Consider the following 21,631-nt stretch of genomic DNA (forward strand, 5'->3'; position numbering starts at 1 on the left):
GAAGAGTGATTGAGCTCCCTCTGATAATGCCTAAAGGTTAGGCATAACCACATCATCTCAGAATCCCTCAGTTGAAACCCAGTCCCTCAGACACCCTGGTAGAGGCAACAAGTAAATCCAGATATGGCTTTGGCACTTGAGATGGCCATAAAGCTTCAGAGACCCTGCCCTACCTCTTTGACTCAATTTAGGCGTTTCTCTACACAGATCAACAGTTGACGGAGAAAAGAGCTACACAGGGTTCTGATCCTCACCTGGACCAACATGACAGCATGGGCAAACGCTCCCTCCAGCCACATGAATCAGATTCGCTCGTTTGAAAGAGCTACAGATAGGAAGCACACCATGTCCTGAGCTTCAGAGGTGACATCTAGCTGTGAAAAGGAGTCAGAAAGTCCATTAAGTGAATGGACAAAGAGATGCAAGGGAGCCTCGACACAACATCCTAGCTGCGAACAGGAAGAAAACCTTGAAATCTTTAGAGAGAGAATGTCTTTAGTAGGAAAAGTCAGCCAGAGACCAGCACTTGCCCACAGCTGGTATTACCACGGCAAGCACCTGGTGACCAGACATAGCTGGCACGCACAACACCCTGTTCTTAGCACCTGGTTTCTCCTGAGAGCACAGAAAGAAAAAGACCATGCAAAGTACAACCCAAAACATCCACAGCATGAGCTGGAAGAATCACTGCTTGGGAAAAGTAAAATAGGGCAACATGATCCTGCAGGTATCCTTCTAGCTGAAGCATCCTTTTGTCAGGCATGACAATGGACCTCCATCACAGATCAACCTCTGCTCAGCAAAGTCCCCAGGCAAACACCACACAGCAGCAAGAAAAACTCATGCACCACATGGGAAGGATAGAAGGAAAGAAGAGCAGGAGATGCCCAAACTACAAACATCACTTCTTTTTATATGTGTATATATAGCTTCCCTTTTTCTTTCCTGTGTCTAGTCATCTCCCTCTCAGACTTTCTGATCCTGCTGCCCAAGCACAACTCTGCAATGCTGGGAAAGCACACATTGCAGAGATACGTAAAAAAAAAACCACATCAGTATTCATTGGATTTATTCTTGGACTTTATGAGACTCATGCAAACAGTTCTGTATTTGACCTGAAAAAAATAACCACAAAAGGCAAACCTAGAACTTCAAAGGCGACTTTTCCTGACAGCCCTAAGACATTATCTGTGTGTAATGTGGACAAGGTGCAAGTTTTTATAGCTTTCCAAAGGAAGCAAGAGGACAGAACAAGACAAGGAGTAAGAACCAAACACGTCAGTCCCCAAACTGAGATCTCACCTTGAAGGTTCACCTTCAGGAAAAAGTAAAAAGTATTGTCCTTGCACTGAATCCACTAAAGACAAAACAGTCAGCGCCGGCTGAGGACCTTACTTGGTCTGTTTTAATTTTCAGCCTTAGCTGATTTGGAACACCCCTCCCTGTATCTTGAGACAGTAGCAAGTTAGACTGACATTACCTGTGAAAGCTACAAATCATTAAGCCAGGGAGGCACAGAGAGTGCCTACAGAGCAGCTGTAAAACTCAGCCATCATAAAGCAGAATAAGGAAGGAGTAGTTTTCTAAGGCAGAGTAGTTTTTCCTCCCTTGAGGTCTGGCTGCCATGAGGAATTGCATATGGTGCTGGTGAGTGCTGGCACAGAGAACTTGCTCCTGGGATCAGCAGTGGAGTATCTTCCCAGAACCCTCTGCTAAGAGGGTTGGCTTGTGTATCCTTGCTCCTAAAGATACACAGAGCCTTCCTAAGGAATTTCTGCAACAGGAGTGACACAAATAAGCCTCCAGTCTCTGGGTTCATCCAGCCTTGTGAAGGTACAGGCATGTTAGCCAATGCCTGGGGACCACAGTGGAGGAACTGCAGCAGCAAAGATCAAGCTGACTCACAGTTCTTTGGCTTTGGTTTAAAATATAATAAACAAAGAAAACAAAACCTGAACCTCCCTTCAGCCCACTGGGAAAAATCCAAGCATCTGCCTTCAAATCCCCAGTGTAAAGTAACACAACTTTATTATTGTAAGTAAAATTACTATATTTTCTATATGCTATTACAGTGTGTGGGGGGAGGAAGATCTGTTATATGACCTACATAATTCTGCAAATCACTGATTGCTGGGAGTATTTCATGCTATCGCCCTTTGCCATCAGCCCCCAGCAAATGAATCCTGACCTTTTTTTCTAGTGGTCACCCCTGTGTTCAGCATCTGCCCTCATAAGTACCAGCAAAGACATAAGAACTGAAGCTCTGACACTTGAACCATGATGTCTAGAAAGCGGGCTGAAAACAGGACCTAAGGACACCAAAAATCTCACCCAGCTATCTCCTGGGCTACAGCAAATACCACTAAAAGCAGCTCCAGGCAGGGCTGGCGGGACACAGAGATGGAATGTGCACCAAAAGACCACAGCTTGCTCATACTGGTGGCTGCGTCCCTTTTCACACCTTGAGGCCTTTTTTGGTATGCTACTATAAATATGGAGCCCCTGGTGGTCTAGTGGTAAAGGCGCCGCGCTATCACCATGGAGACCCGGGTTCGATTCCCGGTCAGGGCCACTCCCGGGCAGGTGGGGCTCGTTAGCCCTTAAAGGCAACCCACCTACGTCCTAAGGACCTCGCTGCCACTGTCCAAGCTCGCTTGGCCCTGGCAGATGAACCTTAGGATTAAAGGGTGGGCTCAGTTCCACACACACTGTGTCTCACCTAAAAAATCCAATGCGCAGGCTGGAAGGTGGAAAGACCTTCCCCGGATCTTCGCTCGCGAAGACTGGCCATTACTATAAATATGAACTGTAACAGCTATGAAGTCGCTGTTCAAGTGGTAGGAGCCTGGTCCTACACATGGTCTGAGGTTCCTCTCCAATTCTGCTCACCCACACCCCACAGAATTTGCCCATGGTGCCTTTGCTGACCATTCAAGACAGCAAGAATGATTAATGCTCAATGTCAGAAGGCTGTTAGGGGTTTTATTTCTTCCCCCAGTAGTCTGGAAAAAGCAAGCAAGAAAATGAACAGGTGATGTGAAGCAGCACTGTTAAAGATGATCCAGTCTAATAAGATGATGCAAGCTTCCTGGCTCTTGTCACGACCCCATCTGTCTTGTGGGCTTTAAGCTGGATTAAAAAATTGTGCATAAGATATGAATATTATCCCCCTGAGGAAAGAGTCACTAGGAATAACTACAGAAAATCATCACTTTTGGACAGGAATCTCTTTCAGAGTTATGGTGCTTTGGTGTTTGGGGGTTTTTTTCCTTAAAGGAGCAGAGAACCATCTGCAGTCAGACGCTCTACATTCATGGGTCCATAGCTCCTCAAATCCTCAGAACAATAAAATTCTCTTTCCTTATAATGAATTCAGAGATTAAGCTTGAACTCTGAATTTTTACAGTTTTACCAATATTGTGAGATCTCAAATGTGATCATGTGCTCTCACAGGGGCCTGGCAGAGCGACAAGCCACAAGATTTTGGGAAGGGGTGATGTGCTGATAAAGCCTTCCTCTTCATCTGAGGGCAATAGAGCTCACCAGTGCTGTTTCTCAGGGCTCCTAAGGCACATACAACAGTTTCTCACTCTCGGACGTCATTCACACCTAACTAGAAATAAACTGCTTTTTGATTTTCCCCTTAAAATCTTCTTTTCAGAAAGCAACTGGTGTGTCTCTACAATGAACCTTCAAGGCCACAGCATGGTGTAGTGGGTATGGTTCCTACATAGCTCTCATTGTTCCCACACAGAAACTTCAACTGAAAAGGTAAAATTGAATTTAAAAAAAAATGAATCAAGTATTTGCAAAAAGCTGTTTTTAAAAACAGAAAAATCCCATAGAAAACCACCATCTCATATGCCAAACCAGCCAACTTTACCCTGAAACACTACTTTAGCAAAACAATGCTGCAGTGTTCTGTAGCAAGAGTGTGAGTATATTAACACAAGAGGAAAATTTATATTTCAACAGCAAAGAGCTCTGAAAGCTGGAATTTGTCAACAAGCTGGAATTTGTCAACTTACCCTCATAATCTATTCTTAGAAACTTGCGGTGAACTTGTCTTATTCTAAATTAATTCCTTCCATCAAAGGTTGATTATGGTCTAGGATCTACTAATCACAAATATTTTTATCACCTCATATAACAATTATTGCCTTTCGCCCATACACCTAAGATAGGACAGAGAGGGTGCAAGACCTGCACTGAAGAAAAGTATATTTAAGGTTAGTATTTCTTATCCAAATGGAGATCTTCCATAAAGAAGCTCTTCCAAGTGGCGGCTGCCATTCCAGAGGCTTCATTTGCCCTTTCTTCTGTACAGTTTCGATTAAGCTCAGGACATACTATGTCAACTCAAACATGAAATCTGACTTAAGCTAGCAGTCGAAAACCCTGATCAGATACAAAAAATCGCGTAGTTGGCCTTTTTCCCCTCAGAAGACTTTAAAGTGGCTGCAAGGTCTGAAAACTCCACCAGTGTGACTGGCCAAGATCACTATGAAACACAGCGGATGGCCAGTCTGAGTTTTACAGGGTGACAACTCCTCCACGCCACTTTAAGCAAGTGCTTCCTTTATTCTACAGCACTAAAGGAATTGCTGCGTTTGAAGAGCACAAACCATAAAAATGAAAGTTCAAGGAGTGTTCTGGAAAACAAAATGAACACAGACTCCATGAGGTTTACTCAAAGTTTTGCCGCTGTACCTAAAGATGATGTGTGTTCTCTAGGTCTCAACTAGATACATTTTTTTGAACATGTACTAATAGGGAGGCAATTTACCCTCTGAAGTAGCCCATTTTCATCCAGTAGCTCAGGAGAGAACGTGCAAGATATCTCCAGGAGCTGTGTGGGTGCCTGGCACAGCTGTGACAAGCACACTTCGTACAGCCCTCTTGAGATAACGCTGCTGTAGCTAAACGAGGCGGAGAAAAGATACTTGCAACACGCCAGGTTCTGGTTCCTTTGACAATATCGCAAGGTGTGAACTGTGCTGCTCATGCACAGTCTAGAGCAAGGCAGGACTAGCATGTCCCAGCCACCGCCGAGCGAGTGTGGGAATACAGTGGGAAAGAAGGATCACGCCACTCAGCTGGGCTGGCATCCACTTTAGCCAGACCCAGCTCACAGGCTGGGCACCCGCAGGACTACGTATTGTCTGTGCCTTGCCCACAGCAGCTGCAATGCCAGCAGACAAAAGCTCCTACAACCTCTCCAAAGCTGAATTTGCAGCAACACGTTGTTGCTTAAAGAAAAAAAAAAAACAAACACCACGACATGCTCATTTCAAAGTAGTCAGCCGGTGAGGAACAACACAGGGAGGGGGGAAAAAACCCAGAAAAATAAAAGCAAGCACCTAGCACCACTTCCCTTCCTCTCATATGAAGTTAGGAAGCATAAATAAATTGCAAACTCACATTAGTTGCAAAGCATGAGAATCTGAACAAACACCCTCCTTGGGCAACCAGGGCCAACCCCAGGAAAACATTTGCATCTATGGGATGTGCAAGTTGTGTAACCAACAAAATATCAAGACAGATAAGGCAAGGACCTTTCGCTAGGCTCTACAGAAACACACTGGCAACTCTGCAATGCTGACTCAGGCTAAGACAAGCTGCTTCAGTTTTCTCTCCCTCACTCTAGCCTTCACAGGGAAAATAATACCAGCTGACTTCATACCCAGTCTGAAGCCACTAGACAGCACTTGCAGAGCTGAATCAGAAACCAAAGCAGCCTTTGGTGGACTACTGGAGAATTGGGCTCCCTATGATGGGAGTTGTCTTCCCCTCCTAATGGTAAAATCTTAAGGAAGTTCTGGGTACAATAAGTTTGGCTCTGCCCTGGATACGATACGCAACTTGATTGTATTACACAATTTCCCATGTCTAAGGCTCAATATAGCCCTGGCTCCCTAGATTTAGTTACGTACACGTGTTACTAGGGAGTTAGGAAAATTAGTCAGGAAGGTCATATAGTTACAAAACCTTTGTGAAAGGGATCCTGGTTTCTCCCACCAGCTTTCAAAGACCTGTATGTGTGCCTGTTTAGCCAGGACAGCAAACAGCCAAGTGACACTGGTGCAAAACTTCCAGAGACCTACAAACCACCTCTTGTTGACAAGGCAATCAGCGTACTGTTGGTGGCAAAAATTAACAAGTAAAAAGCACTGTTTTGCCAGAGTGCATCCAACCAGCAGCAGGATGATTGCAGCAAAGAGCCAGTCCTAGGCACAATACCCCTGCTGCAGATGGGGCTCAGAGTTTTGCACCTGAGTAACAGAGTACAGCAAGGCACTACATCTCTCCCTTTGTGACCTGTTCTGCCACACGGAAGGAGTAGCAGAAGGAATTACCTTGGGTGAGCAGGAAAAAGGGACAGGTGCCTGTTTGCCATTCAGTGCCACTGACGATGCACTTTTGACCAGGCAAGAGGCCACGTGCAGCAGAAATGCAGAGAAGCTGCCAGGACCTGATGCTGTGCCAGGTGCCTCTCTGTTGGGATGCTCTTCAAACATAGGCACTGTTTATTGTACCAAAGTTCAGAGGGAAAGGACAACAAGGAAAGTATCAAGCAAAACATAACATTGTGGATCCTAACTACAAGGCCCTGATATACCTTCCTTACTGAATCAAAAGCCTCCTGATGGTTTTCGTACTTGCCCTCTCTGTTTCCTAGAAGCACGAGATGAAAAGTACAAAAGCTTGTTGCGGACACATGTAGCCAGGAAAGTCAGCAGAGAGAGATTAAGATGCATTGTGACAGTGAGGAAAATACACTATCTAATGGAATATAAGGTATTTTGTTGCCTTTTTCTGGAGCACAGCATGTGGGTTTCCCACCTAGGCCCAGCCAGAAATTTCCCCCTGATAAACTCACTGCTACTGTAAGTTTGAAGTGTCTGTAGTGCACACAGTAGACTTCTAGGGACTCTTCAGAGCTAACCACCATTTGATGGGTGTTTGAACTGATGGGAATTACAGCACAAGTATCAACGACAAACAACATTGGGGTATAAAACTGACTCTTTTTTCTTCAGGGTTCTACATTAAATCATGCTGACGACACAGGCATAAGATGGGAGGGTAAAGATGCTGGCACAGCACCATCCCATTCTGAACAGTCTTGCAACCAGCTGTCAGCACAGGGACTTAAAGGCTGAGTTCAAGATCTGTGGGCTCTTGCTGTGGACAGGTTTTTGCTTCCCAAACGCCCGGTGTATTGCAGTTCTGCCATCAGGCTAATTCTTCCCCAGCAAAAGGCATGATGGAACAAGTGCTCCAAATCAAAGGGGAAATTCAGCCAGTCAAGAAAATCCTCCCCAGGCTACCAGGCTTTATTCCTTCCAGTTGGCTCAGCTTTGTTTTTTCAGTTCTTTCAAGAACAGCTCTGGGACTCCTCCAACCTGCTCCCTGCAGACCATGATCGGGTCTTTAGAGCAGCCATGAAGGTTCAGGCCAAGTGGGATACAAATCCAGAGAAACCTGCTCCATCATCCCCAAATCCCAATTATGACACTTAACACAGTGCTTCAGTGTTAGGAAAAAAGTTCTTTTCTCCCCTAAGAGAAAGGGGTTTTACCCATCAAGCCTGGAATACCCAGATGTGCAGCCCTTGTTGAGGCACTGGAGGGCTCCTGCTGATATCATCTGTTAGTCTGCAATCTGAAGTCCCATGCCATTGTCTCAGCTCCAGATTTAGAGGTCTCATGTCTTTTCCCCACTGCAATACAATACATGTTTGGCCACAATCAGGAGGTCAGGAGCTCCTGAGAAGTAGCTGAGTAACCCCTGACCTATGGTAGCAGCTGCTTGGCCTCAGTATGGAAGGATGAAACAGGGACAAAACTGACCCATCCCTACCTACACTTTCTGCCTTCACTTGGCTAAAATGCCTCTTGGTCCAGAGCTGGGACAGGCTTGGAGCTCTGTCCTAGGAGCACCTCTGAGAGCACCTAGGAGCAACTCTGTCCTCCAGCTGCTGTCTAGATGACATCTCTCTCCTCCAGCTCTTGGCCAGCAAGGAATGAAAATGAAGGGTAGTTTCTTGACCAAAGGAAGATGCACGTGTTTACCAAATGAGACAGCACACAGCTAAGACAAGGACTGACTACATTCAACACTGTCTTGCCACTTTTGTGTGCTACCCCAGCCTGCTCAGTGCAGATAATCAAGGTGGGATTCACCTCACCTACAACATAGACATCTCCAAGAGAGCCCATCATCCAGAGCTTCTTTATCAATGAGCAGAGACAGGCACAATCTGTCTGATCTGTTTCAGATATCTACCTGCACTGTGATGAGATCAAAGTGCTCATTTTCTCCACTGCCTGTGTAAGGGGACTGACAGCATGCAGCTGGGATGTTAGATGTCAGTATCTGGACAGATGAATTGCACTCTGATGTTCCCCATCTCACACTTCACTTGTAAGCTTTTCAGAGAGGGCCTTTCTCCTCTGCACCTAACATGAAAGCACTTCCAGTTCCTAAGGCCCAAAGGTAATGCTACACTTCAAGTGGTAGATGAGAGGCTCATGCCCTGAAGTATCTACCTGAAGCAAGAAAGCTTCACAATACTTTCCCTGTAAAGATATTTCAAGTGGATCCAAATAATTTTGGGGGATGGGTGAAGAGAAGGCAGAGCTGCAGGTTTCAACCTGCCTCTGTGTTAGCAGGTGAAGAAAGGAAAACATCCCAGGTACCAAACAGTTTGTGCCATAAAAACTGCATTGCCCAGAGAGCCTGCAAGGCTCACTTCATGCCCATCAAAACATGCACCATGACAGGCAGGGAGGGATGCACTCAGGCAGCAGAGTTGGGGCAAGGACATGGGAGAGGAAAGGACAGAGCAGCAAGACTGCGATTTCTTCTAGCAGAGAGACTTGGGATTTACAGAGCAACCTTGAGGACTCTTCTCTTTTTCATGACTTCTGATATACAATCCTTTGGGGCAGGCAACACTGGAGCTCGATGCAGACAACTGCAGAATAATGAGTCTAGGGGCACGCAGCCAAAGCAGACAGCACACATTAAATGGAGCTGTCACACTGCTAGGCTGGCCAGGGGAGGAATGGAGGAGTTATTCTAAGATTTGTGAAGCCATCAGTCCTGGCGCTACAGAAAATAAAAAAATTAAGCTCAGACGAGGATTGCAGGCAGAATAACTTCCCTGACAACAGGATGCATGAGGAATATGCTGTTACAAAGGGCCTTCAAATCAAATAGGGGTAAAAAAGCAAGCACAGAACAGAGTGCACAACAGTCACTCACAGTGGGACTGAACTGAAGGGTTCAGAAGAAAACAAGAAGTTCAACTTAGCTCCCTGAAAGTGTGACTTACTGGTGGCAGAACTTTTTCTTCCACCCCAGCATTCAGCTGTCACTGAGTCTGCAGGCTCGTACCTCAGATTTTAAACACCATCTCTTTGTATCCTAATCCCAACAGCTACTTGCTCCCATTGCCCCAGCAGAGCAAGCCATGCTGAGGAAGTGTGACTGGTGGTTGTCCACCTCCACACAGCGCCTGCCAGTCAACATCCCAGTTCCACAGTACCACCCATTTGATTATTTTGACTTGTTATGCTGGTAGTGGTTTTTTCCTTTTTCTCTTCCTCTGGGATTTATTCTTAAGTTGCTCTAAGCTGCAAAATGAATAAACTCAATCCATGTGCAGACTTTGAAATAAAGGAGATACAAACCTGAACTGACCTGAGAGATGCTGTACTGCCCACCATCCCATGATCACTGCAGTCAACATAGTTCAACCAACTTCAGCAGAGTTTGAACAAGACCTCATAACCCTGTTGCAGTGCAATTGCAGGGCTTGCCAAAAAACCATGTGCTTAGTACCATGCTCTGAAAAAGCCCAGCCCTCTTCCAGGCACTCAGCTTCCCACTCTTCACAAGGAGCACACTTCAGATAAGCAAGTCCATACATCTTTCTCTTTAAAATGTACATCTTCTGCTAAAACTCAGGAAGGTTTTCCTTTTCTTTCTCAAGAGCACACTGCAATTGCCTTGTTTTCCCTTTAAAAGAGTAAAATTTCAGGCCAGCTTTACATTTACACAGCTCAATTTGCATCTGTAGATTGGTGACTACTATATCCAGCTGGATGCCCAGGGCTTTCACATGTTCCCAGCCAGGGACCTGTACCTTACGTGCTGTAATCATCCACCTTTTTTTCTGCATCCATTTCATCCCTAAAGCTGGCTAGTACCAGAGGCTCTTTCCTACCACCTTCCTGGGGGAATCACCACCAAAACCTCCCCTTCTGTCACATTAAGGACTCAGCAAAAACTGCCCTGTTCAGAATATGTGAACAGGCTACAGCTCTGTTAGTCAAAGGGAGGAAGACAAACCTAAATTCCAGGAATTATACCTCTGCATGGGCATTCTCCATTGGTGGTTTCATCTCAGCTGTGTCTCTGTACTCACCTCCCATCCTGAACAGTTTTTATCATCCACTCCATGGTTGCTCTGAATTATCCCAGAGGTGACCACATTTCAGCAACAAATTAAACTGTCACTATACATTCCTTTCTACACCTTTTTTTTTTAAATATATGAGCCCTGGCTGCCAGAGAATTGTTTTGGAAAGATTAGATTAGGTGCTTCGGAAACTGCTTTGAAAAAAAGTAAAGGGTTTTTGCTTACTGAAGAAACCTCCTTTTTCCCCCCCTGGAAAGTTTGTTTTATTTTTTAACCTCAAAGATCTGGTAAATTAACTGCATCTTGTTTTATAAATCTTTCCACAAAAAGTGCCTTGATGCAGGTGACCAAGGGAGATGGCTCACTTTGCAATCATCTGCCACCAACAGAAATTAAGATCCTAAAGCCCTCTGATTTTTAAATCAATCCCCATCCAGAGGGCTCCAACATCTCTTTTCAAATGCCCAAATCTTCTTACCATTTTTCCAACCCACAACAAGACACTCAGCTTTACTGTGGGGTATTTATCAATTTCTGCAGACACAAGCCCCACTTACAGCCTGGAAGAGTGACATGCAAATTACTGCTAATCCAGCCCTCCACTCACATCACTTCTAGGACCAGACACCTAAAATATTAAAATAACAGTCAAGACAGCCTTGCTTGAAATGGTAAAAAGAAACAACCCCCCACCTTCTCACGGTTCATTGTGATAAGAAAGCACTGGTGACATCAGAAAATCAGATTAGCAACACATCAACAGTTGGGTGCTGAATCTTTTGACACTCATCAGTTACCCAAGGAAGTGGGAAACTGACCTTGCAGTCAAAGTGCTAGACTAGGACAACAATTTCTGTTGTCACCTCTGCTCTAGGTTCCTCCTGTTAACGTGAATTTCCATTCCTCAGTTCCCCAGCTGTAAAACAAGAGGTTATAAGAATGTATCTCCTCTCCCTGCCCAGTATGTATGCCCTGGCTGTAGGCACTGGCAGATACTTGGCAGTTTTTCACTTTCTAGCAGACACGAGGGGCAGGCAGGCCTGGACACTTCATAGATTGGAAGAGTGGGTGCTTGAGATATACACTGCTGAAGAAGAGGAACAGCAGAGGTGTAAGGTGTTGTTTACTGAACATAGATGAATGTGTTCAGCATAGAAGGAACATGAAGCAGAGGACATCTTGCAGTAGTTGTGGGGATCAGATGACTATTAGTTGAGAGCAAGTGGGGTCTGAAAGTCCTACAGCTTTCCTCCTTGCAGGACAACTGCCCAAACTCTTGCCGGGGATGGCAAATAGGAAGTGATCTCAGGAACAAAACCTTGAAAGTCACTGCTGCAATCATTCAAGGAAGGTCATTTTCCTCCTATTTGTATCCTCTTTGTGCCTACCACAAGGAGAGGAGTGCTCTCACCTCACCAAGGTTCCGCCTTGTTAGACCAACGGTGAAGGGCTGGGGATAAGGTGGGCATATGACAACAACTCCACACAGGATCAGCCCTAAGATCCTGTGGTTTGTGATGGAGTGGTAGTAAACCAGTCTCTTGGAAGTCAAAGTCAAGCTGCAGTGGTATGCCCACAAAAAACCCTTTGCTGCAGCTCTAACCACTGCCAGTGGTTTAAAAACTCCAAAGCATCCTCCATCCTCAGCCACCTATCACCGCTGATGGACCTCCCAGTCTGATGCCAACAGATTCTGTCTATCCTTGCATTTGCTCAACAACCCCATGCAGATCATGATCTGCACACTGAATCCAGGCTGCATTCCTCACAGCCCTACCTCTCTGCTCCATCTTCTTGTTCTCCTCAGGTCTTGGTCAATGTTACCACAGTTTGTGGAAACATTCTGGTCTCTGAATGACCAACTATGATACATAAAAGGATAGTATTTTCAGAAAATTATGCTTCTCACACTTGAAAACATCTGTAGGGCCACTGATTCTTCAGTACCAGGTGTATTACAGAATGAGAACACAGAACTGATCTGCATAAGACAACACGTCTATGTCAACTTTGCCAGCCACTCTCAGAAGTAAGTTCTAACGTTGTCTCTGCAGTGACTTTCTGGGATGAATACTATGGCTTTCATTCCTTCTGCACAAGGAACCATGATACAATTGTACCAGATGCATCTTGCTTGTGAATCAGCTACAAGATTTCCACCCTCATCCATCTACCTCTCTACTCTGCCCCAGACCTAGTGAGACCCTGCACATGCCACTGTGACAATGAGCCACCATCATACAGCCTCCTTGTTTCTGTGGAAAAGCAGGAGTAGAAGCACTCTTCCAGTCTAGTTTTGACTGTATTACACCTCTGTTTCCCACCTTCACCATGGTCATGGTGGTCATTTCTTTCCAGTGCATGTGTTTTGAGATCAACATGTTGATATTTGGTAATTCACAGGTGCCACTAGAATAGCTACAGAGCCATCAGCTGCAACTGAGTACAGCACAATGGAGGACATGCAGTTGTACTCAGAGGAGTAGAGAGAGCAGCTCTGACCCTCACAGACTTCAGCAGAACTCCCAGTCTCCACAACCCTCAGGAGAACGATGAGGCAGAAAGTGAAGCAGGGATTTCTGTGTACCTCCTCATCCCTCAGCAGCTAAGCTGACTACCAGATGGGAGGTGACACCACCAACTGGCACAGCAATGTCCTCCCCCTGCCTAGCCCCCCCAGCACTTGTACTCCCTCCCACACCAGCGGAGCAAGAAGCCAGCACACGCCTGTCGAAGCAGGTCAGGGAGCAGACCACTCGCCCAAGGCTGCCCGTGTGGAAAGTGGGACAAACTCTCCAGAAAAAGCTGGCTGGCCTCATACAGTATCATGCAAAGCAGGAAAAGGCTGAGAGAAACCTTGCATGACCAAGGTTATATGGTAAGGTTATATACTCAGCCTCTCCAGACAAGGAGAGAGGCAAGGAATGTGCACAGACACACACAGGGAGGAGGTACCTCCTGCTTTCACCAGCATTTGCTGGGTCTGCATTCTACAAAGGAGAGAGTTGTGCTGTTCACAGCAGGAGCCTAACATGGTGGAACCCAAAAGGAGCCATTGCATCCACAGACACAGATCCAAGTGGAGACAGTGAAAAAAGTTAATCACAAGATTATCACACATACAAGCTGGGGGTTGGCCCCACATATACCTCTAAGAAATGGTGATGTTTTATTTACTCAACAGAGTCAACGACTGTTTTATCTACTTATCATACCAACCAAAGCCTGGTTTCTCAAGCCTAGCCTTCTCCTTTTCCTGGAGGATGAATTCCAGCCCCCCCACCCCCCACCCCGCCACCCATAAGATTAAGCTCCCTGGCATCTCATGCAAAGCAGCAGGGAATGAGCACAGATGCTATAATCACTAGAGAAACAGGCAACCTAGTACCACATCAGGAATACTGCTCTGGCTGCTGCAGTGGCGAGATGGGTTAGGACAAAATCCGTCATTTACAGGCTCCAATTTCATACATTCAAGCTTATTCTATACACACGGTTTGGAGCAGGCTGAATAGGGCTGGATGTAAGCCACAGAATTGCTGAAGATAGCACAGAGTATCAGAGCACTCAACACAATACTGGAGCAGGCCTACATGACAGCTGCCCGCTACCCCAACAAGCCACTGATGAACAGAGCTCACTTCTCAGCAAGCCTCTAAACAAGATCCCAACTTGCCTCAGGCACAGGCACTTGCTAGCCAGACTCTCATTTAGAGATTTTTCACTAGTCTGCCTTTCTCAGAGAAGACGACCTTGTGTATTTCCACTGCCTGCCAGCCAGCCATGCCTCGGTTCAGCCTAAATCAGCAGGGTAGCTGACACACCACCCTGCACTACAGCAGCCTCCACAACGCCTTTTTCCACTGATCTCCTCCTCCTTGCTTCTCCTCCCACAGAGCCTTACCCAGTGAGAACAGGGCAGTCCAGAGCACTCCCCGCTGTGCATACCTGCATCCCTCATTTCACTCCTACTCCCTGGCTTTTTAGATCTTTTCTCCCAGTAAGAGCGAGACATCCTCTTCATTTCACAGGCCACAGCTTCTCCCTCAAGTCTGCTGTTCTCTCAAGGATGCTAAACAAGCAGAAGACATATAGGCATCTTCCCAGAGACATTGCAGCAATGTCTCTTTTTTGTATTCGTCAAATTATTGCTCCCACACACACACACATTTAAACTTGGCTCCACCAGCTCTTGAATTTAACTTACATACGAGCAGTCTGATCTGTAATGGATTTAGCTATGCAAAAGGAAAAACCCACTTAAAGTTTGGCCCCTGGCACAGTAGTATGCAAGTACCTGGGCTGCTACTACCTCTACATTATCAGAGGGTCTCTCACCTAGGGCATCCTACCCTTTTAGCAGATAGACTGGGTTGGTATCACTCCTAAAGAAGAGAGTCCAGTAAGATAAGGCAAATAGCTTATCCAAGATCAGATGGAGGGGTCAGGACTCCCCAGTTCACAATCCTGCACTTTAACTACAAAGTCATCTTTCGGTTCTAGAGATCAACTTTTCCAAGAGCCCACATTGCTGTCAGACGGGTACCAGAGGCAGGTCATGCATTAAGACAGTGAGCATGGAAAGACTATTCCCTCTGTAAGCATTCAGATCATTTTGCATCACACACAAGAAGCTGTAAAACCATACTGCATCAGTGAGAGGTTGGTAATGAAGTTTTGCTTATTTACTAAACCAATCATTAAATTGTGCTATCCCATGTTAAAGAGAAATAGGCAGCAACATATAGAATAAAACAGATCGTCTTGAAGTATTTTCCTCTGGATATCTGTAATTATAAACCAAACATCATCAGCTTCCCTCTCTCCCTGCAGTAAATAAACTGCAAAAGAATATTCCTCTTGGCTCCATCCTCCCCCATCAATTCTGCTTTGCAACAATGTACCACCTGGATTGCTCACTCTGTCAATGCACCGGTTATCCCAAACGCCTCAGAAGACACAGAGGAGCTGGGTAACTGTTAACTTCAGAGCAGCACAGACCTTTCCTTGGGGGTACAAGAGGGCATCGTCACGTAACTCAGAGTACTTAAAGCAGACAGCTATGACATACACAGCTTAGCTCATTTGCTGCTGCAACATCACTGCAACCATCAGTGGAGGCGAATCACGCACTCTGAGCACTCCCATCACGCTCCTCTGGACTGCCTGTGCTTTATTGCCAAAGAACGGCAAAATTCCTCCCCTGAAATATAAGATTTTCTATTACTTTCGTTGTTTTTGAAAAACATCCTCCCCATCTCTAGATTTCATCCGGTGGGGGGAAAAAAACCAACAAAACCCTAAAACAATTCTTCTCCATACAGCAATTTCATTTTTAAGAGACTTTAATCTTTGAATACTAGATCGAATTGAATATTGTGACTGCTTGATCATGCACAACAACCTGTTCACCTCTTGCCACTTACCCTCATCAACCTGACACTCATACAGACTCTGCAACTAACAGATAAGTCAGAAAACATTCAGAGAACCCGTTCCTTCTGCCCTACTGAAAGGCACCTCCTGGCTGTAAACCCAGCAGGGAGGAATGATGATGCCAGGAGGAAAGCAGAACTGCCTGGCAGGAAAGCTGGGTTTGGTCAGACAGCAGATGGAAGCAGGTTGCACACATACAGATACACAATCAATGAACAACACAAGGTCTGTCATTTGATCCCAGTTTCTTTCTTAAGATACAAAATCAAATTCACGTTTGAAAAAGGCATAAGGAGAGCATAAGCAAAAATGAGAGCTGGGAAAAACCTCCAGAATTGCAGGAACACCCTTCCTGCAAGAGCCAAAAAACTCGGGGAGAGGCAGAGAAGCATTACCACTGAGCAAACATCTTCATACTCACACACAGTCTGGGCTTAGTTATACATTTTTATGGGTTTAAACACATACCAATTTAGTTGAGCTGACTATGAACCGTTCAATAAAAATCTCCACCAGGAAGGTAGAGAAAAAGAGGGAAAATGGCTAATTTAGACTCAAAAAGCATGGAAAGAGAGGTTCAATAGAGAGGCAGAAGAAAGAATGAACAGAAAACTATGGCACAAAAGAGGTAAGTGAAACAACTACCGAGGACAGTTCAGAACAAGATAAACCATTTAAAAAGTGGAGTGAAAACTGGAAGGGAAAGATAAGAGAATGAGGAACATTCCATGGCAGATCAGTTGAACGGCAGCTGGCAAATAGATAATTTGTTTAATCTCATCCATATTTGTCAAGTAATTTATTTGATTAATACTCTATAGCTGGTCATCAACCGGCTACAGAGCTGATCAAATATCATGTCATAAATATATTATTAGATTAATACAGGTAAAACTCAAATAGATTCAACATTTTTATCTGGTGCTTAATAACCTCTGGTTTTAAGTTTACAGCTCAAAAAATGTTAAAATAGAAAGCTGATAATAAATTATTATTATTAGATAAAGATTGCTTAGAGCACAACCATTTTGCTTCTCCTAGACTGACAAAAAGTACAGTATATTGTATAACACATCTTGAAAGACAGGAGAGAAGACATTCCTACCTCTTCCCTATAACACATTGCCACAACAAACACCTCTCTACAGGTAGCAATTTTTGTCTTGACTTTTATTTTGCTGAACATTTCCCCAGTATTCAACTTTTTTTACCCCATAAAGGTTTTGACCCCAAGAAAACCTGGTATTTTCTCCAAGGGTAGCCTAGCAGGAAGGTAAATTTGGGGTGCACCAGTAGCAGGAGTGGAGGCAGCAGGTGCCATATCCAGCCTGGAAGCAAATGTTTACATTTGTGAGCTGAGCTCTGCTCCTCCTAAAGCAAAGGGAAGTCAGGTGAAAGATGGCTGTAGCCTCAGGACCTCTACTCTCACTGGGAAGTTTCCCACATTATCAGCAGACTTTTCCAAATCTCCCTAGGAGAACTAGGAAAAAAAAGGTCAATTGGCAATTTTTCAGCCTGTTTTTTTCCCCTCCCCCAAGGCAATGGCAAAGTCCCCTTGAGAATCCTCAGACCCTGGAGTGAAAGCCACCAAGGCAGACCATCTGCATGCACGTGGTCACAGGTCTGCCAGGGAGCCCTGTGCAGCAGCACCAGATGTGATAAGGAAATCGTGGCCATCGCTTTCTAGGCAGACATCAGAGAAGCACGAGGTTACTCCCACTGCTGTTCTACCTTCACCACTGACAGCAGCCAAGAATCAAACTCAACGCAGGAGAGAACCACACCAAGGGCAACTCCCTGGGGCAGAAAAGTGTCCCTCAGGTCATATGTCCCGTTTAAATATCACAGCAATATCTCAAACTGAGATAATTATTGCTAATTACAAGATCATTTTTATGTAAACATGAAGGATATTACCATGCATACTTCATCTCTTTTTAATTAAAAGAAATAAGAGGTTCACTGAGATAAAAAAAAGACATGCTGACAGCTCCCACCCAAAAGCAGACTTTTCTGCAATGATAACACCCATCAGCCTCCAGACCCACCAAGGAGACTGAACAAGGAAATCAATCAGTATCAGACTCCCCAGTGCTGAAATGAAGCAGTTGGCACAATATTAATCACACAGGGAAAACATTTGACAAGGAGAAGGAAAGGGCCAGACACACAGACGGAGGACACACATGGATTCAAAGTCATGGCTGTCTTACAAACACTTGCAGAAATCACACAAATCACCAGCTGCAAAATCAAAATACTCTGAAGAACAAACACATTACCAGTTCTGACTCCAGCAACTCTTTAGCTGAGCCCACACCAAACCTCATGTGCTTTCCTCCATTCAAAACCAGTTCCTGCTCCAAGCTGCACAACCTACCCACGCCAACGAGACTGGAGTACATCGTGACAAAGCCTCACCAGGAGTCTGTACCCCTTCTGCATCTCAAAGACCAGGGTAAAAAGAAACATGTCACAGGCTAAAAGAGACATGACCATCCAACTTAGGACACTGAAATAGTCAATGGCTTGACTTGCCATGCAATGGCTTAACAAGCCATTCCTGATGCACGGTCCTCCTGTTTCCAGCTGTCCTAAGCATTTCTCCAGCCACTCCAGAGTTCGCCAGTCCACTCTGATTTCTCATTGTCTCTTTTGTCTCCAGACACGCTCCACTGCTTAAGGCAATTTAAAACACATCCCCAACCAGGATCCATACGGGCCAAGCAAGCTCTCAGATGCCCCTTCACTTGGGTTGAAGGCGTTGCACCCCTGGACCCCAGGACACCCTGGCACGGCAGGCAGCCAGCCTCGGAACGCCGCAGAGCCCGGCAGAGAGCGTCCCTAGGAGGAAGGGAGTGTCACCAGCTCCGCAGAGCCGCATGCTCACAGAACGGGGACCTCGCTCACTTCATCACAGATGCACATATATATATACCTGCGCGCCCCCTCCGCGCCTCGCCCCTGGCCTGCCGACGCCTGGCACTGCCGAGAACCTGGTCTCTCCTGGGGGGTACCGCAGCCCAGCAGGCACCTACTTGGGCAAAAGAGTGGGGAGTCGCATCACAGGAGCAGCGTGGTGGATTCAAGGGGATGAGGGAAGGTGGGTGCGGGGGGCTGCAAACTGGGGGTGAGAGAAAGAGCAGGTGGAGAGGGCTGCAGCTAAGGGATGTGGAGAGGAGCCGGAGGGCAAGGGGGGAAAAGGGAAGGGGGTTGCAGCTTGGGAGGGGAAACAACAATGAACAAACAACAGGAGGCAGGAGGAGTGCAAAGGGGGTGAAGAGGCTGTGGGTCGGTGGTACCCCATCACCCTCCTACCTCGGCGGCCTGGCAGGGCTGGGGTCGGCAGGCAGCACCCAAGCAGCAGAGTCATGGCGCGGCCAGGAGAGCAGGTGGGTCCCCGCCACCGCCCACCGGGCTAAGGATCGCTCCCTCCTCACAGCTGCCCCGGGGCACGGCGGAGGGCACCCCCAGCACGGTGGGGGCAACAAACTTCCCAGGGTGGGGGAGAACAGCCCCGTTAACAGGTGGCGGCGGCGCTGCCGCCCCGTCCCCGCCGCGCCGGTGGGCGCTGCCCCTCCGCGACGGCGCGTCCCACCCACCCCGAGGCAGCCCCAGCCCCAGCCCGGCGGTCACTCACCGGCTCGTCCACCCCGCCGGGCGGGATGCGCGTCCTGGAGAGCGGGGCGCAGAAGTTTAAAGCCAGGTAACAGTATTATTTGCTTTTTTTTTCCCTTCCAACGGAGGAAAAACCAAACTAGACGAGGCGCCCCCCCCCACCCCACCCCAGGCGGGCGAATCCCCGCTCCGCTCCGCTCCTCCCCGCCGGGGGCTTTCAGCCGCGCGTCGGCCCGGCGGCGAGGGGAAGTTTCCACCGCGGTGGTGGAGGCGCCCCCGGCGTGCCGCGCCCGCCCCGCATTGGCACGGGGCGCCGGGGCGCTGTGCCGCCGCCGCCGCCCGGACAATGTGCGTGCGGGGGGAGCGGGAGGGGAGCGGAGCGGGAGCGCGCCCCGCCGGCGGCCGCGGCACACGCCCAGCCCGCGCCCCGCCCGCCCGCCGCTCGGCGCCCGCCCGCCGCCACGGATTGGCGGCCCCCGCCGCCTCCGCCCTCCGGGTGGGCCGCGCCGCCTGTCAGTCACCCGCCGCCACCGCCCGCCGCGGCCCGGCCGCGGGGCGGTCCCCGGGGCGGTGGCGGTGGCGAAGGGGGGTGGTGCTGCCTGCGCTTCGCCCTGGCGGATGACCCGCGGTCGGTGACCCTCCTCCGCCCCCGGGAGCCGCCGGGACCGCGGCGTCCGCCCCGCGGGACGCGTCTGCGCCTCACGGCCCCTCCTCGGGCGCTCTCCGCAGCCCAGGTCAGGGGAAGGCCTGGCGGCCGCCCGCAACCCGCGGGGCTGCCCGGAGCTGCGCTGCCTTTGTCGGCGCCCCGCGGGGGCGTTCTGAGGAGGAAGACCGGTGACCCCTGAAAGGTAGCGTTGATTGCCAGGCACGGCCCCCGGCTGAATACCCCCTGGGCTAAACTCAGCTCACAGGGTGCTCCTGGCTGGCCCCTGGAAATGCCTAGAAAAATAAGTGGCTCAAAATTATTCCAGAGCAATTTGGAGAGGCCACAAAAGAAAATACACCTGAATTGGCTCTCTGTAAGACAGCTGGCGTCCAGTTAGGCTTAGCAGCAGAGAGATGCCCTGCTTGAGCAGAATTACTGCAGTTACAGACGAAGGTCCAAGCATGGCAGAAGGCTCGTGTCTGATCCTGTTTGGGTCCCACAAGGAGCACCGCTGAATCAGAGCTAGTAAATCTTGATGGACTCAAGCTTCATGCCATGAATTCAGGTCTGCCAATGCAGTGCTTCCTGTCACGGTACACCAGACATTTTCTACTATGAGGCAGTGTGATACCCCTATTACTTTGGAAACTGGATAGTAGATTGCATAGTCACCTTGTTATCCAGCAGCATGCAGAAGTGATCAAGCTTAGGTGCAGAATATGATGCCAAACAAAGTAGGCGGTACGGGAAAAGCACTGTTCTCTCTGACATGACGTTTCAAGCACACTTCAACAATTTATTGTTTCCATTAGAAAAGTATCTAGTAATATGAAAATGGATCTAAAAACCATTGTTCTAGATATTACGTTTGACACATAAAAAAAAAGAAAGCACATGCCCTGCAGAGCTTGTAGAGAGAGCAGATTAAACATGTTGTAGGGATACCTGTTGAGAGGGTTGTGCAGGTTTTCTCAGGTCTCATAAACGTGTTGCACCAGCACAAACAAACCTGCCGGAGCACTTTCTAAAAGCCAGCACACAAACAGACAGGTTCAAACAAAAACACTGAAGCTTTAACCTACCTTTAAACTCTTTCCCTGCTTCTAACAAGCCCTGGTTCTGGACGACCTCTCGGTTCTCCACAGAGGTGAGGACCACAGCTCACAGAAACACAGCATCTCTCCTGACCAAGACGAGGGCAGAAGCAGCAGCACACACAAAGGTGATGGGTTTCCTCACAGGCAGACACATGCACGCAGGGTGCACCGCCTCTCCGTGCTACCTGTCTCGTCTTGTTTTAGCCATTTCTAACGAGCAGACAGGGTACTGGAGCATGCACAAATCTTGCTTTCTGAAGCACCCTGAAAGCAGGCTCATATTTTTCAATACCTGGGTGGCCCAGAAGAACTTTTCAGGGAGCAAGAACCAAACAGATAGTAAAATAGGCACATTTGTGGGTGAACCTCAGTTTCACGCTTCTTAGGCTTCTTGGTGACCTACAA

The 21,631-nt window shown here is 47.5% G+C and overlaps 1 protein-coding gene across 1 annotated transcript in view; it reads right to left on the bottom strand.

Annotated features, from left to right (window-relative positions):
* The window catches only part of HRAS (HRas proto-oncogene, GTPase), a 41,452-nt gene extending 21,547 nt beyond the window's left edge, over nt 1-19,905 (bottom strand). The window contains exon 1 of the mRNA XM_050336672.1: nt 19,506-19,905. The gene's annotated coding sequence lies outside the window, so the exon portion shown is untranslated. The remainder of the gene's footprint in view (nt 1-19,505) is intronic.
* Between the last annotated feature and the right edge of the window lie 1,726 nt (nt 19,906-21,631).

Source organism: Myiozetetes cayanensis, unplaced genomic scaffold (assembly GCF_022539395.1).
Source record: "Myiozetetes cayanensis isolate MyiCay16 unplaced genomic scaffold, myiCay2020 scf6-25, whole genome shotgun sequence".
Lineage (NCBI taxonomy): Eukaryota > Metazoa > Chordata > Aves > Passeriformes > Tyrannidae > Myiozetetes > Myiozetetes cayanensis.